Here is a 12,234-nt window from a genome sequence, read left to right as displayed (position 1 = left end):
ACAGTTTTGGGGCCAGAAGGGAGAAGAGTTTGGGACGTGTGGAGCGTTGTCCCGGCGTTTTTAGTGAGGGTACTTCCAGCTTCCCTGCGTTGGCTGATCTGAGTGCGCGGGAGGGTTTGTAGGGTTCAATCATGCTGGCAAGATATGGGGGAGCCATACCTTTGGTTGCTTTAAATGCCAACATCAGAGTTTTGTATTCTGTGCGGGCAGCGACCGGGAGCCAGTGCAGGGAGCGGAGCAGGGGGGAGACATGTGAGAATTTTGGCTGGTTGAAGACCAAGCGAGCTGCGGCATTTTGGATCAGTTGGAGAGGCTTCAGTGCACATGCCGGTAGGCCAGTAAGGAGAGAGTTACAATAGTCAAGTTTTGACAGGACTGTTGTCTGGATTAGGAGCTGGGATGATTCCTGGGTGAGGAACGGTCTAATTCGTCGTATGTTATAGAGTGTGAACCTACAGGATCGAGTGACAGCTGTGATGTGAGTTTTGAACGAGAGCTGACTGTCCAGGACAACACCAAGGTTCCTGGCTGTTGGGACAGACGTTACCAGGGCGTTGTCTACGGAAATAGTTAGCTCCCGCATCGGGCAGGACTTAGCTGGGAAGAAGAGAAGCTCAGTCTTGTCTGGGTTCAGCTTGAGGTGGTTGGAGGACATCCACTGTGAGATGTCAGCCAGGCAAGCAGTGATGCGCTCTTCCACCTGGGTGGCAGAGGGGGGGAAGGATAGAAACAGTTGTGTGTCATCGGCATAACAGTGATAGGATATATTGTGGGCAGAGATGATAGTGCCAAGGGATTTAGTGTACAGTGAGAAAAGGAGGGGACCAAGTACAGATCCCTGTGGGACCCCAGTTTGGAGGGTTCGGGGGGATGATAACAGACCTTTCCAGGAGACCTGGTAGGTCCGGTCGGTGAGGTAAGAGGAGAACCACTTTAGTGCCGTCCCGCCGATGCCTAGATCCGCTAGGGTGTCTAGGAGCAGCTGGTGGTTCACTGTGTCAAATGCTGCTGATAGGTCTAGGAGAATCAGGACTGCAGAGTGGGAAGCAGCCTGGGCAGCATGTAGTGCTTCTGTGACTGCCAGCAGGGCAGTTTCTGTGGAGTGGGCTTTTTTGAATCCGGACTGGTTGGGATCTAGCAGGTTGTTATGTGAGAGATGGAGAGAGAGCTGGTTGGAGACAACACGTTCAATGCTTTTTGATAGAAATGAAAGGAGTGATACCGGTCTGTAGTTCTTGACATCTGAGGGGTCAAGGGTTGGTTTCTTGAGGAGTGGTGTTACTCTGGCTGACTTGAGGGCAGATGGGACGCAGCCTGAGGTTACTGAGGTGTTGATGATGGAGGTGATGAAGGGGAGCAGATCAGGTGCGATGGTCTGGAAGATTGGAGACGGGACAGGGTCGAGAGGACAGGTGGTAGGTCTAGTGGAAGTCACTAGTTGTAGGACCTCGTCTGGGGAAAGAGGAGAGAAGGAGGACATGCGTGGTGTGTTGGGGTTAGTGTTGGTTGAGTCAGATGCCACTTTATGGGGGAGGGGGGGGAAGGAGCTGCTGATATCGTCAACCTTCTTCTCGAAGTAGTTGACAAAAACATCAGCAGTGAGGGATGAAGGTTGGGTGGGGGGAGGGGGCTTAAGGAGGGAGGAGAAAGTGGAGAAGAGCACGGTAGGTTGCGCGTTGGTCTGGCGAGTGGGAGCCCCGGGTTCAATCCCCACTTTCGCGGAATGCTACACTTGCTTGTTAAAGGTGCTGTAAGTGATGCTATTTTATTAATAGCTCTAAATTCACATGACCACTCAGATAAGAATCACATTTCAGTGCATTTCAAGTATTGTGGTCAAGGAGGTGCACGCACATCCCGGGTTAATTCAACGGGTGCTCGAACAAAAAAGAACAGAAAGGAAGAATAAGTCTGCACACCGTTTTGAAAGCCCCCCAAAAAACGTTATTTACCAAGACGGGGTAAAAAAACACACAACGTTTGGGCCTCTGTGGCTTTCGTCAGCTATCCACCCTTCAGGTGTTTAAGTCATGCCTCAAGTCTCATTTTTATACTCTGGCATTTCCAATCACAGCATGAGTTGGGGGGGCAAAATCGATGAAAAACGTGCAGTTGGGAACGTCTCCTTTGTGAGAATGGTCCAGTGAGGAAAAAAATACAAAAATAAAAAAGTCCATTGTGGGTGTTTGGGATATGTTCTCTATCACACTATCACTAAACACGGGAGAAATTCACCCCAACACCTGCCTGTAGAAAACATAGGTTCTGACTGGAGGAAACGGGCCATGTGGAGACGGGCCCCGGTTCGGCCGCATGGAGTGCTTGAAGTAGGACTGAGGATCAAATCCAGAAAATCCACTCTTTTCTTTTTAGTCAACTAAATCTACAATTGATTTTGTCCACAGATGGATGGATTGTCCACACATTGAAATTGCAACAGAGAGAGAGAGAGAGAGAGAGAGAGAGAGAGGTTGTTCTTGTGCACTGTGGAGCATACCATTTCCATGTGGCACAGGATCACAAACCCGGAGAGTGTCTGGACATGGGGCACATTCACTATACACTGTATATGACTCATCACTATATACGTATAGGCCTACTTTTCTTTAATTACAACTTGAATTACTTTCATTCATACGATCATGTCTTATATTCACTGTTAGGTGTGGTCTTGCTATGTCGTGTACTATAGTCTGTGTAGCTTAAGGAGGAATCTGTTAGGTGTGGTCTTGCTATGTCGTGTACTATAGTCTGTGTAGCTTAAGGAGGAATCTGTTAGGTGTGGTCTTGCTATGTCGTGTACTATAGTCTGTGTAGCTTAAGGAGGAATCTGTTAGGTGTGGTCTTGCTATGTCGTGTACTATAGTCTGTGTAGCTTAAGGAGGAATCTGTTAGGTGTGGTCTTGCTATGTCGTGTACTATAGTCTGTGTAGCTTAAGGAGGAATCTTGACGAGCCGTCTGTACATTCCACACTACCACTTACTGTATGGGGTGGTATTATCAATCAATCAATCAATCAATCTTTATTTCAGACCCAGGAGGATCCATATCACAAACAATACAATATAACAGTAAATACAAAAAATAAAAATAAAATTACATTGAATGTAATGTATTGTTATGAGAACAGAGAACCTACAGGCCTCTCTTATCTCTATGCATATAAATATGGTCCAATCCCTGCTTTAGACAGATAACTACTTGTAAGATATGGCGGTGCCATTACCTTTGGTTGCTTTGAGTTTTGTACTCTGTGCGAGCAGCGACCGGGAGCGGAGAAGAGGAGGAGTGACATGTGAGATCATTTTGGCTGGTGACATTTTGGATCAATGCCGCAGCTTGTACAGTGGCCCTGGGGAAAATATTATTAGCCAACTCTAATTGTTACTAATACGTCTCTTAACCCATTTTGGGCGGGAACCCCTTTTGGTGTTTTAAGCATTATATGTTATACTTTAGCTATTGAAAAATAGCAGATCTACAAGCTCATAGCGCGCCACCGAGTGGCGCGCTACGATCTTGTAGGTCTGGTATTTTTGAAAAATCGTGAAAATGTGGCGCAAATTTGGAATATATTTTTTTTCAGAACGAACGTTTTTAACTCAAATCTTTGCTTCTGGGGGGTTCCTGGAACAACATATTTTCAGATGGAGGTCGGCGGCCAAATACAGATAATTCTGGGGGTCCTTGACATGAAATTGTTGAGCGCCACTGACATAGAAACATTTTCAGAAAACTGTCAGGATTTAGAAGAGATTTGTAGAATCGCTCCCAAGTCAAAATGTGTTAAGTGTGTTGATTGTTGAATACTAGGTGTGGCATAAGGTGAGCTTGGTACTATAGAGCGTCGCAGGCCCGCCCCCTTTCATGACGACGCCAGGCCCAGGAAATGATTCCCAATGCATTTTTCCCATAGACATTTCAAAAGGCATTTATTTAAAGACGGTTACGCCGCGGACAAAGCCAACTCGAGTCGTGACAACACATGACAACAAACACAATATTTTGGACGAAACTAATAATTACAAAGAAGAAAAACAACAAAAAAAGTGTTGTAACCTTCCGTTTTTTTCTTCTTTCTAATTATTTGTTCGGCCCAAACAATGGTGTTTGTTGTCATGAGTTGTCACGACTCGAGTTGGCTTTGTCCGCGGCGTAAACGTCTTTAAATAAATACGTTTTGAAATGTCTATGAGGAAAATGAACGGAGAATCATTTCCTGGGCCCTGGTAGGGGGCGGGACTGCAACGCTCTATAACAACAATCTAAACCAATTAAGCCCCCGGGCCGCAACTGATATAGTATTGATTTCAGCTGTTACAAACCCGCTTTAATGACTATAGTATTACAATTGTATTGTCTTTTTGTGTCCAATGTAGTTATGTTAACAGTTCATAAAGTTAACATAACTATAACTAAATGCATTTGAAATTCAATAAAAAGGTTACTTTTCAGGATTCCAATTCAAAAATAGCAAAAATTATTCAGCTTTTCAATTCCAATATAGAAAAAATAGCTGATCTACAAGTTCAAAACGAGCTTGTAGATCAGCTATTTTTGCTACGACAGTAATATGCACTGTGGCCCCTCTGGAGTGAGTGTGGAAATATATTGGCCCTCGCCATCGTCAAAGTTGCCCACCCCTGTACTATACAGTAACACTTGCTATGCATCCCATGTTTATAACGCATTATGAACACTTATAGGACATTATAATCTTCTCATAAACATGTATAATTATATTTATAAGCGCTCATAAATAATCATAATACTTTATAACCTTAATCATAACACATTATAGACTTTATTATAATGACTTAATACTATTTAATAATTATACTACTTATAATACTTCATAACTTGCTATGTATTCCATGTTTATAAAGCATTATACAAATATTATAGGTGAATATAGTTTTCTTATAAACATTTATAATTATATATAAGTACTATAAATAATCATAATCTTTATCATAACACATTATAAGCTTATTTGGGATGCATAGCAAGTGTTACTTCAATTTGTATTCATCTTTAGGGCCCCAAATCACACCTTAGAAAGCATAATTGTCTATTTCAAACAAAAAGTTTTCTCTACCTTGGAGTCACATTTTGACGGCAGTAAGCCATAATTTCACCCCCCCCCCCCCCCCCCCCGTATCGAAGTATTGGAAAGTATTAAGATGTTGATATTAATTTTTTATTCATCTTTAGGGCCCCAGATCACACCTTAGAAAGCACAAGTGTCTATTTAAAACAAAAAGTGTTTTTTTGACTTGGGAGTCAAAGGACACATTTTAGTCATCTGAAATGTCATTTAGTTTTAGACACATGTTTGTCATCTGAAAAGTTGTAGATTTAGTCTAGTTTTAGTGGACTAAATATCATAAGATTTTACAATCTACAGTTGATTTTGCCAACAAAACATATTATGTTGGCAGGCCTTTATACCGTCATAATGCAAGATTTTACATTGCATGCTGAAAATAGCAGATCTACAAGCTCACTAGCTCTGCAACTCTTGCTATTTTAACACAACAAAATCTGTCCGTATAAGTTTGACATACAGTACAGTACAGGATTTAGAAAGGACAACTTAGTCATTAACTCATCAAGTAGGCTTCACACATCTACAGTCACAGCACTATACAATGGGACAAATACAAAGCACAAAAACTGATCAAATATGTCAAATTCCCACTATAGGAAGGTGAATTCACATCCATATGAAAATAATTGAGACAGACATTTTACCTTCATTTGCAGAGGAGATGCTGAGAGAAAAGACGCTGCTGCTTCATACACACACACACACACACACACACACACACACACACACACACACACACACACACACACACACACACACACACGCACACACACACACACACACACACACACACACACACACACACACACACACACACACACACACACACGTGTGGTACAGTATGTGCCATACCTGTGGCATGATGTTGTTTTTGGAAGATTAGCAACGAAGCATTCGATAACAAAAGCATAATCCTTTATTGTTATTGTCACCGCCCGACCTCCTCCTCCCTCCAATTTGCGCAACGGGCAGACAGAGCCATGAACTGCATGGCATCATGTTTATTCATATTAAAGGAGAAGTCCATGCTATACCTTTATTTGTAGTTGTTACGTCCCCACCAAAGAGCAGGTGTTATTTTGTGCAAAACCTCCTTATTGGCTATTTCCCCTACCATCATCATCATCGGACGCACCGTCACGCGCCACTTCGACGGCCGGCTGCGCAAGGAAGATGCTTAGTCCAGTTACCCTGGGTAAATATAGTAACTTTGCTTTGCTTAGCGCAAGCGGAGACTACTGAGGACCATCACCACGCTGGTGGTGGTGTTCGCCGCCTGCTGGACTCCCTTCCACGTGCTGAAGAGTGCCGACGCTCTCTCCTACCTGAACCTGGCCCCGGACTTGTGCCTTCCTACGCTTCCTCCTCCTGGCTCACCCCTACGCCACCTGTCTGGCCTACGTCAACAGCTGCCTCAACCCCTTCCTGTATGCCTTCTTTGACGCGCGCTTTCGCTCCCAGTGCCTGGGCCTGCTCAACCTGAAGAAGGCTCTGCATGCCAGCCCTGCCATCCTGCTGTCCTGCCAAAAGACCCAGGTTCAGAGCCTGGACACAAAGTGGATCAGCTGAGCACGATGGCAATGCCTTTGGTCAGTTGTCAGGACTATAAACGGAGCTAAAGTGGCATGTCACACAGCATGTGACTGAAAGGGGTAAATTGAGGATTGTGGTGTGTTGGTTCAGACACTCGCCTCACGGGCTTCCGGTGGAAGGAATTAATTCGAGGCAAACTACTTAAAACTCCTTAAAACAAGGGAACAATCTGCAGTATGCCTACGGTGCAAAGCAAAGTTACTATATTTACCCAGGGTAACTGGACTAAGCATCAGATACTTGTTTACAGCCAGGCCCTGCTCATAGAACATTTCATGGTAGTGGTTCAATGCCTTGCTCAAGGGCACTTCAGCGGTGGTAATTTTAACGTGCCGGTCCGGGGATACGAACTGGCGACCTTCCGGTATCAAGACCGCTCCGCAAACCGTTCGGCCACCGCTGCCACAGTGTGCAGAAGAAAAACGTGCAGTTGGGAACGTCTCCTTTGGTCCACCCAATCCTAAGACCAGTGGTTCCCAAACTTTTTCATGTCAAGTACCCCAAAATTGACGCTAATTAGCCTGCGGACCCCCATTTGAAAATACATGCCAGGGACCCCCCATAAGAGAAGATTCTTACAGCTCTAGCAGTGATTCTCAACCTGTTTAATTTCAAGGACCCCCAGTTTGACATGCATTAGTCTACGGACCCCCATTTAATGGCATTTCTATCTCTGGGAACCCCAATTTATATTGTAAAACCACTGTTAATTTAACTCTGAGAGTGTACAAATGTAACCAAATGGACCCGTTCTCTGAGTTACAGACCCATAAGGGTCCATTTGGTTCCTAACTATCTCTAATTGAGCAAGGCACCCCCTGGAACTCCCTCAAGTACCCCTAGGGGTCCCCGGGCCCCACTTTGGGGACTCATGCCTAAGACATGTGAGAATGGTCCAGTGAAGAAAAAAATACAAAAATAAAAAAGTCCATTGTGGGTGTATGGGATATGTTCTCTATCACACTATCACTAAACACGTGAGAAATTCACCCCAACACCTGCCTGTAGAAAAAAAAATCACACCCGTGTGAACTGAGTGGTGTAAGGTCTTATATAGACTGATCAGCTGTGGTCCGACGTAATGTCTGACGTAATGACATCACACCCGTGTGAACTGGGTGACCATAGCAACCATGCTAATTTTTTGGTACGAACAGACAGACAGATAGACAGACAGACAGACACGTAAACTAACAAAGCCAGTCGTAGCCCACCTCAGACATCACAACATTATGATGTCACTGAGCATCATGAAGGTACTGAAAGACCCTCCCACCTCAGACATCACAACATTATGATGTCACTGAGCATCATGAAGGTACTGAAAGACCCGCCCACCTCAGACATCACAACATTATGATGTCACTGAGCATCATGAAGGTACTGAAAGACCCGCCCACCTCAGACATCACAAAATGATGATGTCACTGAGCATCATGATGGTACTGAAAGACCCGCCCACCTCAGACATCAGCAACATTATGATGTCACTGAGCATCATGAAGGCACTGAAAGACCCGCCCACCTCAGACATCAGCAACATTATGATGTCACTGAGCATCATGAAGGCACTGAAAGACCCGCCCACCTCAGACATCAGCAACATTATGATGTCACTGAGCATCATGAAGGCACTGAAAGACCCGCCCACCTCAGACATCAGCAACATTATGATGTCACTGAGCATCATGAAGGCACTGAAAGACCCGCCCACCTCAGACATCAGCAACATTATGATGTCACTGAGCATCATGAAGGCACTGAAAGACCCGCGCCCACCTAGCAGACATCAGCAAAAATGATGAAAATTGCTAAAATATAATGTCTGGGTGAAAATCACCTGTGTTTAGTGTTCTAAGGTTAAGAGCGTCTGCTAAATGCCTAAATTGTAAATTGTATAGGAATAAAGGTACACAGAGAGACAGATACAGAAATCATAAAAGGCTTAGGCATATAGGCATAAAGGGGACACAGACAGATGGTGCATGGAACGGGTACTCTCTGACACGGGTACAACGGTATTGCATATAGGCATGGGGCATGAATCTCCAACTTCCATCGTTACCGACTCTGCTCTACAGCCAGGTCTATTGGTCAATAATTAGCCCAAAGTATCAAGTTTCTCAGTGTCTCATGTCAACTTTATTGTCAAGGACAACACAAGAGACGGTCACGGCCACACAGCCAACTCAAGGTACGGCCACGGAGCCGACTTGGGGACCCAACGCAGCTCCTCCAAGGAAAACAAACAAATGAACGGAGCTGAACGTGAATCCCCCCCACCGCCCACCCCTTTTTTCCCTCACTGTATATGTTTCTTTTCCCTTTTTACCTCCTTTATGATGAATTCCTGTTCTGTCCTCTGTCTATATAGAAGTGTCTATTTGTACGTCTCTAAATGTTTTTGATGAATTGAACATTGTGGACCCTATTGGAAACAAGTGTAATGCTTAATTGGGTCGTCCACTCACAGTTAACAGCCTTGTGCTTGAAATGTACTGTAATTCTGCAAACTGTTAATACATTTTTCAATCAATCAATCAAACATCCCAGGGTTATAATAGGTCTAAAGAAGTGCTGTAGTATGATCAAGTGGGGCGTTCATTTATATAAAAAGAAAAAAGAAAAACACAAAATGGAAATGAGGATTCTGGTCGACATATGTGACCGTTTCTGACCGAGGCTAAGTCACTGACATTTTTTTTATTTTCTTTTTTCATGTCATATGAAAGCATGGAATCATAGCTTCAAATTTACATACAGTAGGCTATTGGTTGTTCAGTTTGACCCACCAGTTTTGGAGATATGGCTAATAGAGTAGGCCTAATGTCTTGCAGAGAAACAGCGAGTTGAGAAAACAGGCTTGAAAGGTTCACTTCTGTGGACTCTAACATTACACCTATAGCTACATGTTTGAGCATTTATTTCAGATTTCAGCTCTGACATTTATTTCAGACATGCTCTAGATTGTGAAGAGTCTGCCTGTGCTATAAACTCATTTTGGATTAAAAAATAAATGCATCAGTTTTTCTCCTTTCCTGAACAGTTAGTCTTGCTGCCATGACTGTCTCTGTATCAAAAAGAGTCACATATTATACTGTTTACGCTGCAAGTTAAGAAAAAGGGTTCGTTCATTGTCTCCACCAGGCCGAAGGCATGGGGAGAGAGTATGTTTTGCACTCCGTCCGTGTGTCCGTCCGTCCGTGTGTGTGTCCGTCCTTCCTTCCGTCCGTCTGTGTACAGCTCATCTCCGGCACCGTTAACCCGGTCGATGCCAAACTTTGCACACACACTCCCTGGATGCCAACGATGAACCTCTGCCCCACATTTTCCAGAACGGCCTGTTATAGCGCCACCATGAGGCAGCTTTTCACATTTTGACCTAAAACTGCACCGATCTGCGTGAAACGTTGCATGCACACTCCCTAGAGGCCAAGGACAAACCTTTGACCTGCATTTTCCGCAACTGCCTTTTATAGCGCCACCAGGAGGCCGACTTTTGTAAAACACATTTTTTGATATTACTCCTCCAGATTCTGTCCAAAAATCTCACAAATCGTTACACAGTATCTCTATGGTCATGTGCTCAAGTCGGATCTGTCTGATATTTCATATTCCATCCTAATTGGCTATAATTGGCTTTCACAGTTTGCAAGATTGCCCCGTTTTGAACAATAGCCTCAAATCATGAACGCAGCATGCAATTTACGTGAAATCTTTCACACATTTTCTTACTAGGCTGAGGAATATATCCCACCCTTTTCACATTGGCCTGTTATAGCGCCACCAACAGGTTGCTTTTTGCAAAACACATTTTTGGAACAAAATGCCTCAAATCATCCAATTGCCATCAAAGGCGTATGAAGAAATGGCAATCGGTACACATGATCTCTGTAGTCATGTGATCAAGACGAGTCTGTTGGATTTCTCAGATTGTACACTGATTGGCTAAGATTGCCTTCCAAAGTTTTCAGGAGTGGCCCGTTTTGTACAAAATGCTGCACATGTCCTGCTCATCCAGAATTCTATCCTCAGAGATGCTATGAGTGATCTGGCTCTGCATTTCCTCAACAAAATGAAGAAAATTGTTGCAAAAACAAATAAAAAAAAACATCCTCCTAAACATTGTGCCACAACATCACACACACTCCTATCCTCCTGGTGGAGACCTGTGCCCGGAAGGGCACTTTTTCTAGTTTAGTCTGTGTTTGTGGCGCTGCCTGTTAGATTAGTATGACACTGGGCTAAGGGACTGTCATGGTCATGTGGGAGCGGAGCTGGGGAGATGAAGATGCCATAGGCCTCACGCTTGTTTTTCCCTCACACCTGCAGCCACTTTAACTATAACAACAACCCTAATCCTCCACTCTGTCATGGTTTACAGCCCTGTTCCCACTGGAACGGCTCTGTGTTGCATCATGGGCCTCTTAACCCATTTAGACCTGAAAAAAATGACAGTTTTCTGAAATAGCCTACCTATGTTTCTATCAGTGGTGCTCAATATTTCATGTCAAGGACCCCACAAATTATATGTAATTGGCCACCAACCCCCATCTGAAAATATGTTGTTCCAGGGACCCCCTCAGAAGCAAAGATTTGAGTTAAAAACGTTCGCTCTGAAAGAATATAGGCTATATTCAAAGATTCGTGCCGCATTTTCATGATTTTTCAAAAATAGCAAATCTACAAGCTCTATGAGCATGTAGATATGCTATTTTTCAATAGCTAAAGTATAACATAATGCTTAAAACACCAAAAGGGGTTCCCGCCCAGAATGGATTAAGACAGTATTTGAAAAAACATTTTCAGATGGTGGTCCACGGCCAAATATATCATGGGGATCCCAACCTGTACATATTTTTGTTATTTATTTTACCTTTATGATGATTTGAATTTTGTTGTTATTTTTCATGTCATGATTATGAATTGAATACCCAGGACCTGAATGGAAACAAGGCCGCAAGGACTTTTTTCGGTGTGTGTTTGACTGTACTGTACTGATTACATTTCTGTTTGACTGTACCCTGTACTTTGTTTTTTGCCTCTGATTGATTTTTTTCTTTTTTTTTTAAATGTTTTTTTGTGGCTTTCACCTTTATTTTATATGGAGGGACAGACAGTAGGCTGACAGGAAATGTGGAGACAGATGGGGGGGAAGACATGCAGTAAAGGCCGTTGGGATCGGGAGTCGAACCCGCAGCACACTGCCAGACTGGATTACCAGCTAAGGTGCCTGGACCATTGAGCCATGGCCCAGGCCCTGATTGATTGATTGATTGATTGATTGATTGATTGATTCATTGATTGATTGATTGATTGATTGATTGATTGATTGATTGATTGATTGATTCATTCTTTCATTATTTAAGTGTCATGCTTCGGAAGGAACTGGTTGGAATAACGTGTTCCTTCCACGCGCTACGTCCAACCAGGGAAACTCCCCCTGTCAGGTGTAAAGGAGCGACTTGGACACTCAGGCATGAAGGAAGCATGAGTTCAAGTCCGTTGCTCTCCCCAGGTTGGCGGAGGG

This window comes from Electrona antarctica (assembly GCF_951216825.1).
Source record: "Electrona antarctica genome assembly, contig: scaffold_25, whole genome shotgun sequence".
NCBI classification, from domain to species: Eukaryota; Metazoa; Chordata; class Actinopteri; order Myctophiformes; family Myctophidae; genus Electrona; species Electrona antarctica.
This window is presented reverse-complemented; position numbering follows the sequence as displayed.